Raw genomic sequence first — 13514 nt, forward strand, 5'->3', positions numbered from 1 at the left:
TGGGGGGAGCCCTGGGACGCGGCAGACGCTCCCGGACGAAAACGCAGACGGACGCTTCTGGGTTGGGAAAACGTTGCAGGAGGCAGAAACTCGTGGGTGGGTGGCTGGGTGGGGCCCTTCCTGCCCTAAAGGAGAAGAGAGGAGGCAGGGCAAGAGGATAACAGCTAGCGGGTTGGTGCCATCAGGCTCAGGGTCTGGTGCTTTGGGGAACATTTGGGATGCTTGACAGCTCGCAGGTATTCATAGACACCCTCATTGACCACCCTCCCCCACTGCGGTGAAACCGGACCGTCTACGGACGCCACAGTGGAGGTCCTCGAGAGCTTTCACCAGCGGGGCTCGCAGCGAATCCTGGGGGTCGAGTGTGAGGGCCGCCGGACCGGCGAGAGCGTCCTCCGGGACGCTGTGCCCACCAGCGTCGAAGCCTTGCTCCTGAGAAATCAGCTCCGATGGACGTGCCGCTGTGTCCAGATGTCCAAGAACCGCCTCCCTCGCCAGAGTCTCTTCTCCCAGCTCTCCGTTGGCCAACGCTCAAAGGTGGCCAAAGGAAACGGTACAACGCAAGGTCACCCTCGGGCACAGGTGACCCAAATGCCTGCATCCATGTATCCAGATTATTCCAGGAGACACCCCATCATACTGTACTCTTGTTATCCAGTCTACATGAGGCAGATTAAACATTTATTCTAATTATACAATTTCAACCAATACTAAATGCCCCAGGACCCAAGCTCTCTACCCATTTCCATATCTGGGGGGTCTAAATCCCCCCCAACACAAACTCCAGCAGATTCTGTTATGTTTATGCCATCCCATTTTATTTCATGGCACCCTGCCATTTCAGTCGTATCCTTCCTAAACAGCCCCTCAGGACCTGCATTCACGTTTTGGTTACTCTTATAACATCCAGTTTCATGTCCCACGTGTTCCTTGCTTATTGGGGTGGAACTGATCTCTAAAGAAAAGTCTTCCTCTGTGTATGAATCGTTTGTCGTCGGCAATCCCTTGGAGTCGAGGATGACGTTCGTCAGGTTTGATGGGTCCTCAGGTGAGTGAGGAGCCCGATTCTGGATACACATCTTCTTCAGCTATGGGGGCACGTTGCTGCGTGTGGGAGTGGGATTTGCAGCCATGGGTTGGTCTCCTTCTCCTTCCTCCACCGCCGGCGCTCTGCCTCAGTATTGAGTCGTTGGGCCTTGAAGTGGTGCACACCTTGGTGGACCAAGTGGTGCCACACCAAACAGTCAGCAACTTGCTCCTCCCAGCCATTGGTGTTGATGCCTGATAGATCCAAGCAAGAGGACCATGACCCCTCGCTACAAAGACAGGCAAAAACCAACACATACCAGTCTGACCATGGGATAAAATCCCTTCCTGACCATAATGTATGTGGCAGTCTGTCTGACCCTGGGCGGAGTGGCATGACCCTCCAGCTGGGCATCTCCAGATTTTAATGCCACCAGGAGTATTGGCAGCCCTTGGGCAAAATTCTCAGCCTCAACCACAGCCAAGATCCAGTACTCCTGAGAAAGGGGGGAAAAAACAAACCCTGATGTGTAGCAACAGGAAGAGAAAAAATTCCTTCCCGACCCCATGTGGCAACCAGCAAAGCCCAGAAGCCTGGTCAATACCCATAATATACAAGCATAGCTGATTCCACATTGGCCCTAACCAGTGCTTGTCCAACCTTGTCTTGAACACCTTCAACGATGGGGATTTCACAGCTTGCTTAGGCAGTCTGTTCCATTGTTTCACTGCCCTAGCGGTGAAGAAGTTTCTCTTGATGTTCGGTCCAAACCTGCTTTGATGCAGCTTCCAGCCACCGGTCTGTGTTCTGCTCTCTGCAGCAAGAGAAACAGTATTTTCCCTCTGCTATGGCAGCCCTTCAGATATTTGAAGGCTGCTGTCTTGTCCTTTTCTACAAGCTGAACCCGCATATTGCCTTCATCCTCCTATGCCTTGACTTCGAGACGGTCCAGAGGTGGGTAACAGAAATGATAAAGGGCTCTTATGCCCTGCCTGCAATACTCTAGATGAGGCCTAACCAGTGCTGAGGAGAGAGACACTATCACCTCCAGTGTCGCACACCAGCTGCTGCATGCTAAAACCATTCGCCTGTTGTGCAGCTCCATCACAATCACACTGCAGATTCATGCTGAGTCTGTGATCCCCCAAGACTTACAGAGCCTTCTCTGTAGTGCTGCCCTCCAGGCAGGTGTCCCCCAGTTTGTACCTGTGTTTTTGATCACCGTTCCCACAGTGCAGCCCTTTGCATTTGTCAGCACTGAACTTCATCCTGCTGGCTCCAGCCCCGCTTTCCAACCTGTCCAGTGCCTTCTGAATTGCACTCGTGTCCTCCACGGTGTTCACAGTCCTTGTGAGTGCAATCTGGCACTTTGCTTGAGAAGCTTCTATTCCAGCATCCAAATCATTCGTGTGGAACAGCCCTGGGCCCGGGACAGACCCCTGCGTGACCCTACTTGAAACCTTGCCATTGAGCTCATTGTCTATCCCCTTCATAGTAGTGGTGTTTAGCCCATATTTATCCAATTTATGAGAAGGTCCTGCAGGATTTTGCCAAAAGTCTTTTCCAAGTCCAGATACACACTTGATCTAAGCCTTCAAGAGGCCGAGAAGCGATAACTTCCACTGCCTAGCCACTGCTTTCCCTTCATCCATCCAAGTACTTATTTTGTCAACGAAGGACATCAAGTTTTTGGCATGATTTGTTCCTAGTAAATCCATGCTGGCTCTTTGTGATCCGTCTTTCCTTCTCTAGAGGCTTGCAAATGGCCTTCCTTAGGATATGTACCAGTAGCTTTCCAGGTATCGAGGTGAGGGTTATGCTAAGGGTCTGTAATTCCCCAGGCCCTCTTTTTTGCCTTTTTTTTTAAAAAAAAGGGCACTACATTGGCCCTTTTCAGGTTTTCATACTTAGGCGTTTGTGATGCCTTCTGAAGTGAATGTGTAACTAAAAATGAGCCAGTATGAGAAGGCTGATGCCTCAATGGAAGGAAGATCATACTGTCAATACAGCCACACCTCAGGCAGCTGCAGGTAGGCACTGTCCCTCCTTGAATCACCTTACAATGTCAACACTACTAGCATGTGATGGTGGCAACTTATTGTAGTTGTAGACACATTTGAATGGCATGGTCTTTGTGTCTGTGAAATATAGATCATGACATGGTAATACTCTCACCTTGTGTGTCCGAAATCAGGAACATCCAGGTGATCCTTGGGGTAAACTGTCTATTTTTACCCAATTTTGATGGGGTATCAATTTCTTCTTTTATTGGTTACCACAAGCATTGTGTCCTTGAAGATGGTTGGGCTGGATTAGGACTGGTAGGTGACATCGAATTATAGTTGTCACTGCTTTAATGGATATAAAAGATATAATCAGCTGGCGGCTGGTTGTCCCCACGTTGTTGCCGTTGCCTTGTTATCATTCTTTGTAGAGTTTTCCAGGTTTGTGTGTTGTTAGGATCTGAAATTACAAATGTTGCTCTGACCAGATTTCATTGCCAGTTGTCTTTTGCCAATGGTCCATGCCAACCATGACATTGCCAACGGTTATGAATTGTCTTTCTTTTAATTCATCCTCTGTAAAAGCAACTGTTGGTAAACTGAATATGAATAATATCATTAGGGAATTTGTTATCCTAAAATAGATATAATAAGGGTAGTGAGGAACTGTCATGAGAATAGGTTTAGTCATTGGTTTCTGGAAATTGGAATAATATTTCATTATGTTCATTGTTATCAATTGTCTCTGAGAGCTCTGGCTTGCCCTCTTTCTCTTTGAACTGTTTCCCCGCCAGAAGTGATCAGAATTTCGGGAGGTGACTCTCTAATTTAATCAGTCCAATATCCAGGGACAAAAGTACATTGTTTAACGTCAGTTGCCACTGCTTGTTTTCAAAATTCGTCACGTAACTATCAAGGCATGTCCAAATCTATTTTTTTCTTTCAAAGATCAGCCCCTCCCATGTTGACTATGCCCATACATTTTTGTCAAGACCATATTATTATTTCTAATTTTCTCAACGTTGCACTCTCAAGTCAAGTCAAAATGCTGCGGCTAAGGTCATTTTTCTCACCTGTCACTTCCACCATATCATTCCTTCTCTCATCAAACCTTCTTGTCCTTACTTTCAAGCCTATTCATAAATTATGTATACCTTCTACATTATCAGGCGATGCCTGTCTTTGCCCTCCCTTGCTCAGTGACTCCCACAGGCACCTTAATCCTTCCTTCCTTGTCACCTAAAATATATATATTTTGCAAAGCACAGTCGCAGTCTTATATTCCTCCCCATCTTTCCTTAAGTCTCACTTCTGTATAAAGCCTGCAGAATATTGTCTTTCCATAGCGGTCGGGCTGGTGAAGAGTTGCGACTCCTGCTCCTGGACTGGCTGCTTCTTACAACTAAAAACTGCACACCTAGTAAACTGTACTTCCTCCCTGCACTCATTCACTCCTTTCATCCGCTCTTCTGTAATATCCTTCATAACATCACCATTTTGGGCAGGGTGCTCTCCTCCTATGTGTTTCTATAATGGCTAGCCCCACCGGGACCCCCCTGGGTTAGACCGCTTAGGTGGTACAGAATTGCAAGTATTAAATAGGCATTTTCAGTTCCTTTCAATCAGAGTTTGTTCATGAGAACGACTTCGTCACCATGCGACGATGCAAAAAAATAAATAAATAAAGGACATCCCTTTCTTCTGTGATAGCCACTGATGAGCATTTTCTTCTGCTGGGACCTCCAGGGACGCAGGCATGTTCTGAACTAAATCACCAACGTGAGTCTTCCCCTTCTGCTGATTCTCTGTGGATCGTTTCATCAAATGCTTTTTTCCTAAGAAAGGAGAAGAAAACGATGCTCTCTAACATGAAAGCCCTCTTAAATCGCACCTTAACCAGCAGCAGCAGCAGCACGCAGGCAGTTGGGACAATCCCACCCCAGGACAGTGTTTTGGGGAGGAGGCAGCAGCATCCCGCAGCTGCCCCTCTCCTGCCTTGCCCAGAGCAGGGATCAGGCTAGGGCAGGCGTCTCCCGGGGGTTTGGTGTCCAGGTGAAATGATCCAGGGAGAATCAGCAGAAGGGGAAGACTCACATCGGTGATTTAGTTCAGAACATGCCGACGTCTCTGGAGGTCCCGGCGGAAGAATAGCGCTCGTCAGTGGCTATCGCAGAAGAAAGGGATGTCATTTCCTTTTGGGGGGGGTTGTTTTTTTTGCATAATCACACAGTTACGAAGTTGTTCCCTGCAGCTTCCCAGAGCAGAGGCCCCTCGGTCCGGGCCAGGGGCCCCCACCTGACCCTGCAGCAGCTGGGACAGGAGCCGCCATGTGCTGCCCCGGGAACCGCACGAGGCTCAGAGCGCCACCCCTGCAGTGTGCGCCACAGCCAATGGGGGGCGGCCTGTCCTGCTCCCAGGCAATCCCGGGAGGGGACTATGACATGTGAAGGAAGCGGTCCCACGGCTCTGGGTGCCACGTGCACGACCCCTGCAGGCACATGGCACCTAGATGAGGCCTGCTGGGTCCGCAGCGTGCAGCATGGTTGTGCCAGGCATGACCCAGCCGATCCCCATGAGCCCAGCGCGACTGTTGTCTCTGCTCTGCCCAGCTGTGAGGAGGCTGCTGGGGTGGCAGCAGGGGGATGAGGAGGAGTACTGGGCCCAGATGGCTGCTCACGCCTTAGTGAAGAAGCTGGAGAAGAAAGCAGGGCCCCTGGTGGAGCTGGAGAAAGTGCTCTGGTGCCCTGGGCAGCCCAACCGCTGCGTCATGCTGCCAGCCTCGCTCCCTGGACGGCAGGGTGCAGGTGGCGCACAGCAAGGGGCTGCCGCACGTCATCTCCTGCCACATGTGGCATTGGCCAGACCTCCAGGGCCACCACCATGGGAGTGCTGCGAGTTCCCCTTCAACTCCCAGCAGGCAGAGGCGTGCATCAATCTCTACCACTACAAGTGTGCACAGGGCCCGGTGCTGCTGCCCATGCTGGTCCCCTAGTGCAGCGAATGTGACCCTCAGCTTGGCCTCTTGCCTCAGTTCTGCAGCTTGGGACTAGATGAGCCTCCCATGCCCCACAACGCCACCTTCCCAGACTCTTTCCAGCAGCCTAGGAGTCACCTGTTCCCCTACACGCCCAATAGCATGTATCCTCATGCTGGAAGCAGCAGCAGCAGCACAGATCCACATTTTCCAGCCAGTGCAGACCCAGGAAGTCCTTTCCAGATGCCAGCTGATGCTCCCTCTCCTGCTCATCTGCCTCGGATGACACGGGATGGCTCCCAGCCAATGGGCACCAGTACAACGGCGCCCTCAGTTCCTCCCGAAATCAACCCAGAAGATGTTCAGGCAGTTGCATATGAAGAGCCAGAGCACTGGTGTCCCATCGTCTACTATGAACTGAACACTCGTGTTGGCAAGGCCTTTCAGGCCTCCTCCATCAGTGTGCTGGTGGATGGCTTCACTGATTCTTCAAGTAAAACCAGGTATTGCCTTGGGTGTCTCTCTAACATTGAGTGGAGTTCCACTACTGAGCACACGAGGGGGTGGATTGGCAAAGGAGTTCATCTCTACTATGTTGGCGGAGAAGTGTATGCCGAATGCCTTAGTGAAGGCAGCATTTTTGTGCAAAGTCAGAACTACAACGGTCACCGCGGGTTCCACCCAACCGCCGTGTGCAAGATTTCCAGTGACTGCAGTTTGAAGATATTCAACAACCGAGAGTTTGCTCACCGTCTGGCTCAGTCAATTTACCATGGCTTTGAAACGGCGTATGAGCTTACCAAGATGTGCACGATTCGTATGAGTTTTGTAAAGGGCTGGGGAGTTAAATACCATTGCCAAGATGTGACGAGCACCCCATGCTGGATTGAGATCCACCTGCACGGTCCCCTCCAGTGGCTGGACAGAGTTTTCACTCGGATGGGTGCACCTAATAATCCCGTTTCCACCAGGCCTTAAAGGGGCCCAAGCTTCTGCATTTTGGAGGCTTTTGAGCCTCATGTGTACTTGAAGGATGTACAAGTCAGACACATGGAGGAACTGGCAGGAGCTGAATAAAAGCCTTGATATCACTTAATCTCTCTGTGGCCAACTGTTGGATTCAAAGAAAACCAAAACCTTTTAACCTGCTGTTGGCATCCAGAATTTTTGGTTTCCATTGTAAAATTCTATTAGGAAACCTTCCTGCAAAGCTTTGAGCAGGGCTTTGTTTAATAGTTTGGGGTGACCAAGCCAATAACAGTCTCCTGCACCGTGTTTGCACAGGATCGTCGTGTTGTTAGCACTTGGAGGTCTCCTTTTTCATATGTTCAGCTTTTGTTGTCTGTCATTCTCTGCTCTCTGGGTGTGAGAGCCTATGTTGAGGTCTGTTGCCCACAGGCTTTCTAAAATACCTTTTAAGCCCATTTGTCTAATGTCTGTTCTCTTAAAGATGTTTTAATCTTGATAACGTGTAAGCGTCTCTATGAAACTGTGTACTGGCCATACTGCTGCAAAAATGTTAGGTATGCTTTTTGCTAAATGTATGTACAGTGTATTTGAAAGTTTAGAATTGGTTTAGATTAGATTAGAGGACTTGGAAGTACTCAAGTGGGAAGGGATGGGAAGGGAAAATGATAACTGAAATGTGGAAGGTACTGTAAACATATCTTGTTAGTTTGCAAAAATAAAACTGAGGTCTGAATTTTACTGTGCATTTAATTTCTTGTTTTTCTAGTGGCTTTATCTTATCTCTGATTATGTCTTGCCCCTTCTTCCCCCAGAAACAGTTCTGCAGCTAGTTCGTTCTTTTGGCTGACAATGGGGCAACATGAAGTTTCTGCAGTCCTCTGGCTGCGGTTCTGTGTATTTCCAAACCATGACTGTGACAATTCAACTGTAAAGTGAGTTAAGCAAAGCTAATGCTATTAAATTCCTACAGCCCACACTTCAACTAGATTCTAGGCAAGCTGATCGTCTCAATTTTCTTTTGGAGAAGCTGCAATCTTCTTTAAGTACTGTCCTTTTTAGGGTTCAAGCTTTGAGTGAAGAGAGACAATCAGCATCAGCTTCCCACCTTGGCCCACAGATCAGGCTCTACCAACTGGAGCAGTGGTTCTCAGCCAGGTGCCACAGGGCCCCTGCAGGGGTGATGCCGAGGCAGCAGCCAGGTGAGACTTCCCTGGACCCCCCCCCCTGCATTAGGGCTGTAATCAGCCTAAAACAGATAGCAAAGCTGCGATGTGCTCAGTAGCTCTTTCTCTTCTGTATCCCTCCACATCCTACCCAGAAACAGGCACAGGTGGGACTTCCCACCTGCTCTGGCTCTAGGAGGAGTGTTGGGGGTTGTTCATGTCTAGTCCAAGCTGACAAGAATATTGAATGGGTAGCAAAGGAGGGTGCTGGAGGTAGCAGGAGGGGCTGTAGGAACTCCTTCCTTCACTTTGCCACTTTTTGAACAAAGGAATACCTGATTTTTGTACATTTTCCACACTGAGGATATGCCCTCACTCCCTGCACTAGGGGTGAAAGGCTCAGAGAGGCAGCGACTGCATCTGCTGGATGTGGCTGACTGTACATGGAGGAGCCCGAAGGGTGGCATCCTTCACTCCTGGCTCCCTGTAGACAGGGCTCTGTCCCCTGCTTGCATCTCACTGCAGCCGCTCATTTGTAGTTAAAGCCCTCCAGAGGCACCTCCTATTCTGCCCAGGAGCCAGCTGGGCCATGCTGGCAGGTGAACATGGTGTGGGATGTGCAAGAGGGGCTGGGGCAGGGCTTGGTGCCTACCACGGGGGATCCAGCGCAGCGTGGGACTTGCTGGCTGGGAGCTACTCCAGCTGGGAGCACTGACCTGGGCTGTGTCTGAGCTGCCCTTGGTCCTTGGCTCGAGTCCCCTGCCCCAATGTTCCTGCAGCCCTGGCCCCGGGGACAAAGGGCCAGGCCAGGCCAGGTCTGACCCAGCGTCCTCCATGTAAACCCACTTCGGCGTGGGTCACACAGAACATGCCAAGAGCAGAGTGGGAGATGACGTGGCTCCTGGCAGTGGCTGTAGGAGTGCCCCATGAGCTCCCGAAGGACGGCCATGTGCAGGGGAGCGGCACCAAGGGGTTGTGCTTTGGGCTGGAGGGTGGCAGGGAGGGGGTTGTCTCTGTGGCTGGCTCTGGGGACAGTGCAGCCCTGCCAGATGGGATCAAGCCCTTGTCCTCGGATTGGGTCCGGCTGCCTGTCCAGCAGCTACCACTGCTGCCAAGATCTAAGTAAGAGTGCCCTCAGCCCAGGGGCATGAGGGCTGTGTTGCCTGGCCCTGCTCTGGGCCCCCCAGCGAAGGTGGTCCTGCAGGCCAGAGCAGAGCCGAGCCAGGCCTTTGCACCGCCCTTGCGCCTGAGCTGCCCTCGCAGCGCGAGCCAGCCTGGCCCAGGCAGATGCTGTCAAATACGTGGCCAGGCAGTGCTGGTGATGTGGCTAGGCGGTGGCAGGGCTGCTGCAGGTTGGAGCTTGCAGTCCAGCTGCTGTTTCTAAACAAAAAATGGGTTTATTTGTGCTGCCCGTGAGCAGGCGCCACTGGAACAAGCTCTGCTGTGGAAGAATCGCTCCACTGCCCACGGCACGGGTCCACCGCTGAGCCACCCCGCCAGAGCTCTCCTCCACACCTGCACTGCCACAGTCCCCATCTGGCCGGGGGCCCCGAGCCCAGCAGCCTCCCAGCTCCAGCAGTCCTTTCTTCCCCAGCTCCAGCTCCAGCTCCAGCTCCAGCTCCAGCTCCCATTTCTCTGGGGGAGATGATTCCCTGTGTGGAGAGTTTGTCTTCCTGTGGGGAGATAAGGGGCACCTGTGTCGCTCGGAGGGGTCATCCCTGAGGTGTCCCCCTCAGGGCTGCTAGCAGAGCTGGACCGGCTCCCCTTGCCTAGCACCACAGCTCTGGCCTGCTTCCCTTACATGTGCGCCTGTCACATGTTCACTGGCTCCTGCTTCCTGCAGCTCTTCTGAGGCAACACGGGCTCCCCCCTGGCAGGGGTCACTGCCTTAGGCTGGTTTGTGTGTGGCCCCACTGTGACCACCCCTGCCTGGCTGAGCTGGGAGCCAGCCCTCTGTGTGGTAGAGCCCGCAGGGCTTCCTCCTGCCCCATGCCCCAGCCTGTAGGGGTGGTGCTGGGGCAGGTAGGGGCAGCAGGTGAGCAATGCCCGGAGCACATGGGCCCGGCACCGCAGCAGGAAGCTGTGCCCTACCCAGTGCTGCCGGGACCCTGCCCTGCTTCCTGCAGGTCCAGCCCCTCCAGGTGCTGACCTGGGCACTGTAGGTGCTCCCCGTGGAGGCCGTGCTGATGCCCACACCCAGGGCCTGTGCTGTGCTGTGCTGCAGAGGGCAGGGTGGGGAGTTCACCAGGGGTACTTCCCCTCATCCCCAAGAGTGAGCTTCATCCTGCTCTCTGCGGTGCTGAGTCTCCTGGCACCAGGCTGGGGCTTTGGCACTGGCTGGGAGAACAACCCCCTGATAAGCTCCCAGTGTTGGACCCCCCCCCCCCCCGCCCCTCCCCCTGCAGCCCAGGTCTGTCCCAGGCATTGGGCATCCCTTCCTGCTGCAGCAGAGTACCCCCTGCTCTCTGACTCTGGCACCAGCACCAGCACCAGCACTGACCGTGAGGTAAGACCTCTTGGTGCTCTGCACAAGGTTAGGGGGCAGAGGCAGGGGCACTGGCACTGCTGTGGACAGGGAATGGGGTGTCGGGGCTGGCTGGGGCTGAGACCGATGCTGTTGTTCCCCCAGTTTCCTATTACTGGTGTTTTGACCTGTCATGTTAAGTTCGGGGCAGGCCTGAGCGTGCCTCCCCCAATCCCAGGCTGGAGTAAAGGGGCTGAGTCAGGCTCAGATCTACCCAGTGCAAGTGGGAACTCACTACCACAAGCATGCCCAGACAGACTGACATCCAGACAAGAGGCAGACAATGTGGCTGGCAGCAGGAAGCTACATCTGCAGAGCCAGAGAGTGGATCCAGAGAGCCAAAGTACCCAGCACAGAGCAGGGTGGTGCTACCAGCCCCTTCTGGCCCGAGCCATGGAGTAAGGAGGACATGGCACTGCGGCCCTGGCCAGTCCCAGCTGGGTACAGGTGTTGCTTGGAGCCATCAGGCAGTGACAAGGTGCCCGTCTTGTGACTAACTGTGCCACAGAGAGGTGCACCTCCATAGCAAGGCAGGGCCTGAGGGAGCAGGCAGGCCAGCACTGGAAGCAGGCGCAGTCTTGGGCCAGGATGCTGGGCACAGTCTCGTACTGGGAAGAGCCCTCGCCATTGGCAGTGGCGCAGACATGCAGGGCCACATAGTGCCAGGCAGGACAGGCACCAGAAGTGGTGGCCCAGTTGGTGGTTGAGGGCCTGGGTGTCAGAGCACCTGCCGTGGCAGTAGTGGGAGAGGTTGGAGCTGAGGTCCACTTGTCTCAGCCTGGCTCCTTGAAGGACAGATCGAAGGTGGTGCAATGGCAGTTAGCGCAGGTGGTGGCAGGTTCCTCCCATAAGCGCTGCAGCAGTTGAGGGCAGTAGAAAACTGGGGCACCAAGGAGCACTGGGCCTGGCTGGGTCCCCTGGGCCTAGCGGTGGCCACAAGAAAGGGCACCACATCCCCATCGGCCATTGCAGGGGCAGAGGGGACAGCACACTAGCAGCACGAAGAGCCACTGCAAGACTAGAGATGTGAAAGGTCAGAAAAAAACCAGAAAAATGGGGGGGAGGGGGCGTTTTTTTTTTCCCTGAGGACTACTAATGTTTTTTTCCGAAAAATTGAACATTTTTGGAAAAATTAAAAAAACCAAAACTTATGAAATATTTTTTTAGAATGATGAATAAAATGTTTAAGACAAAGTTTTCATATATTGCTACCCTTTACTCCCCAAAAACGTTTTCTAATAAACTATGTAATAGGAAGACTTTTACAGACGACTATCTATAGTACCAATCATTACAATTCCTGTGCACCGAGGACAAGCCGTCCAGGACAACTCTCAAATGCAAGAGCAAGATGCATTTCTGCCCCCGGGGCACTGCCATTTTCACAGAAGGAAGGAGGATTCTTTGCTTGTGGCCTTCCTCTGTTGCTGACTTTTGATCTAGAGGTTGGTGGATCTGCTCCTGTCCTCCTGACTAGGCATCAAAGGACTGGGAGTGGACACGGGCAGCAGCATCCATTTGCTCCTGTAGAGATTAGAAACAAGGAACTTATTGCCCCGCTTGCTCAAAAGCCTCAGGAGAGGAGACAGAGCAAGTCTAAAGGTTTTGGAGTTGGAAGGAACCTGCCTCCTCCTGGCCCCGTGACCTTGAGATCCACAGAAGTACAGAAGCAGCACAAAGGAGCTGAAAGAAAGTTTACTTCTTTATTGAAAGGTAAGAGTTTAAATTTCTCTGAATTCAATATTAAACTATATTTTAGCCGCATTAGTATATTTTCATAACCCATGTAAGCCTCTTGCTTCTTGCCTACTTCAGATTTCTCCATCTTCTGCAGCATGTGAAAGAAACAGGTCTATGTTTGGAAATCCTTGCACCAAATCAAGAAATAAACTAACATATGAAAGAGTAGAGAAGCTTCTCTCAATCCCGGGAAACCTTCAGTTTTCAGAACCGCATGAAGACGATAAAAATGAAGGATGAGAAGAAGCAGAAACTGCTGATAGCGACAGCTCAGAGTTTAGACAAAGTCTCACGTAGCAAAATTTGTATTCAATGAGTCTTGGGGTTTTCTTCCTTAATTCTCTCGGCTTTTTGTACAGGCGAGTGCTTTCTGTATCTGCTCGACACGGTGGAGGAGACTAAGTCCAGAATACATAATAACTTTCTTTGTTTTACTAAGATGCTCATGGCTTCTGCTATTTTCAACTCGAATTTTTGCCGCTTCTCATTACCCGGCACAACCGAGATGGTAGGTTCCTGAGGGCGCAGCAGCTTGCAGCTCCACTTGTAACAAAAATCAAAAACATTTTAAAGTAAGTTCAACTAGTAAATTTGTAATTACTGCCTGAATAAACTATATTTTTAAACTTAATATTCCAAACATGATAATTTTATGAGCAAACCAAATTACACATAATAATACACTTTACGTTCTTGAAAGTTGCAACGTGGATTTAGATCTGTAAAGGGTGCTAAGGAAATAAGTATTGCATGCGTTTCCCCCGCATTTCTGGTTTTTTCCCTGAAAACCCCCGTTTTTATCCCATGGCTTCAACATTTCTGGAAATCATATGCCAGATCCTTCATGGACATCGCTCCCTGCGGGAGACACGGGGGGCCACGGGCCCGAGCCAGGACTCCCCGTGTAAGGAGAGGCGGAGGGGCAACACGAGCGCAGTCGGCTCCGGGCCGCGGGAAGGGCTTCCAGGGACACCAGGACAGCCGGTCTGCGGCCGCGCCCCGCCCCGGCCCCTGCACGAGAGGTCTGCGCTGCCCGCCCCGCCCCCGAGCGGCTCTCAGCCCGTGCGGCCCAGCGCTGCGTTCACCGCCGCAGCCAGGGGACACCCACACCCAG

At 52.0% G+C, this 13514-nt stretch overlaps 1 protein-coding gene and 1 pseudogene across 1 annotated transcript in view; one reads left to right on the top strand and one right to left on the bottom strand.

The window, feature by feature from the left end:
* The window catches only part of LOC102381513 (zinc finger protein 271-like), a 105408-nt gene that overhangs the window by 51162 nt on the left and 40732 nt on the right, over positions 1-13514 (bottom strand).
* On the top strand, positions 1018-6982 carry LOC102381767 (annotated as a pseudogene).

This window comes from Alligator sinensis, unplaced genomic scaffold (genome assembly GCF_000455745.1).
Source record: "Alligator sinensis unplaced genomic scaffold, ASM45574v1 scaffold1411_1, whole genome shotgun sequence".
Lineage (NCBI taxonomy): Eukaryota > Metazoa > Chordata > Crocodylia > Alligatoridae > Alligator > Alligator sinensis.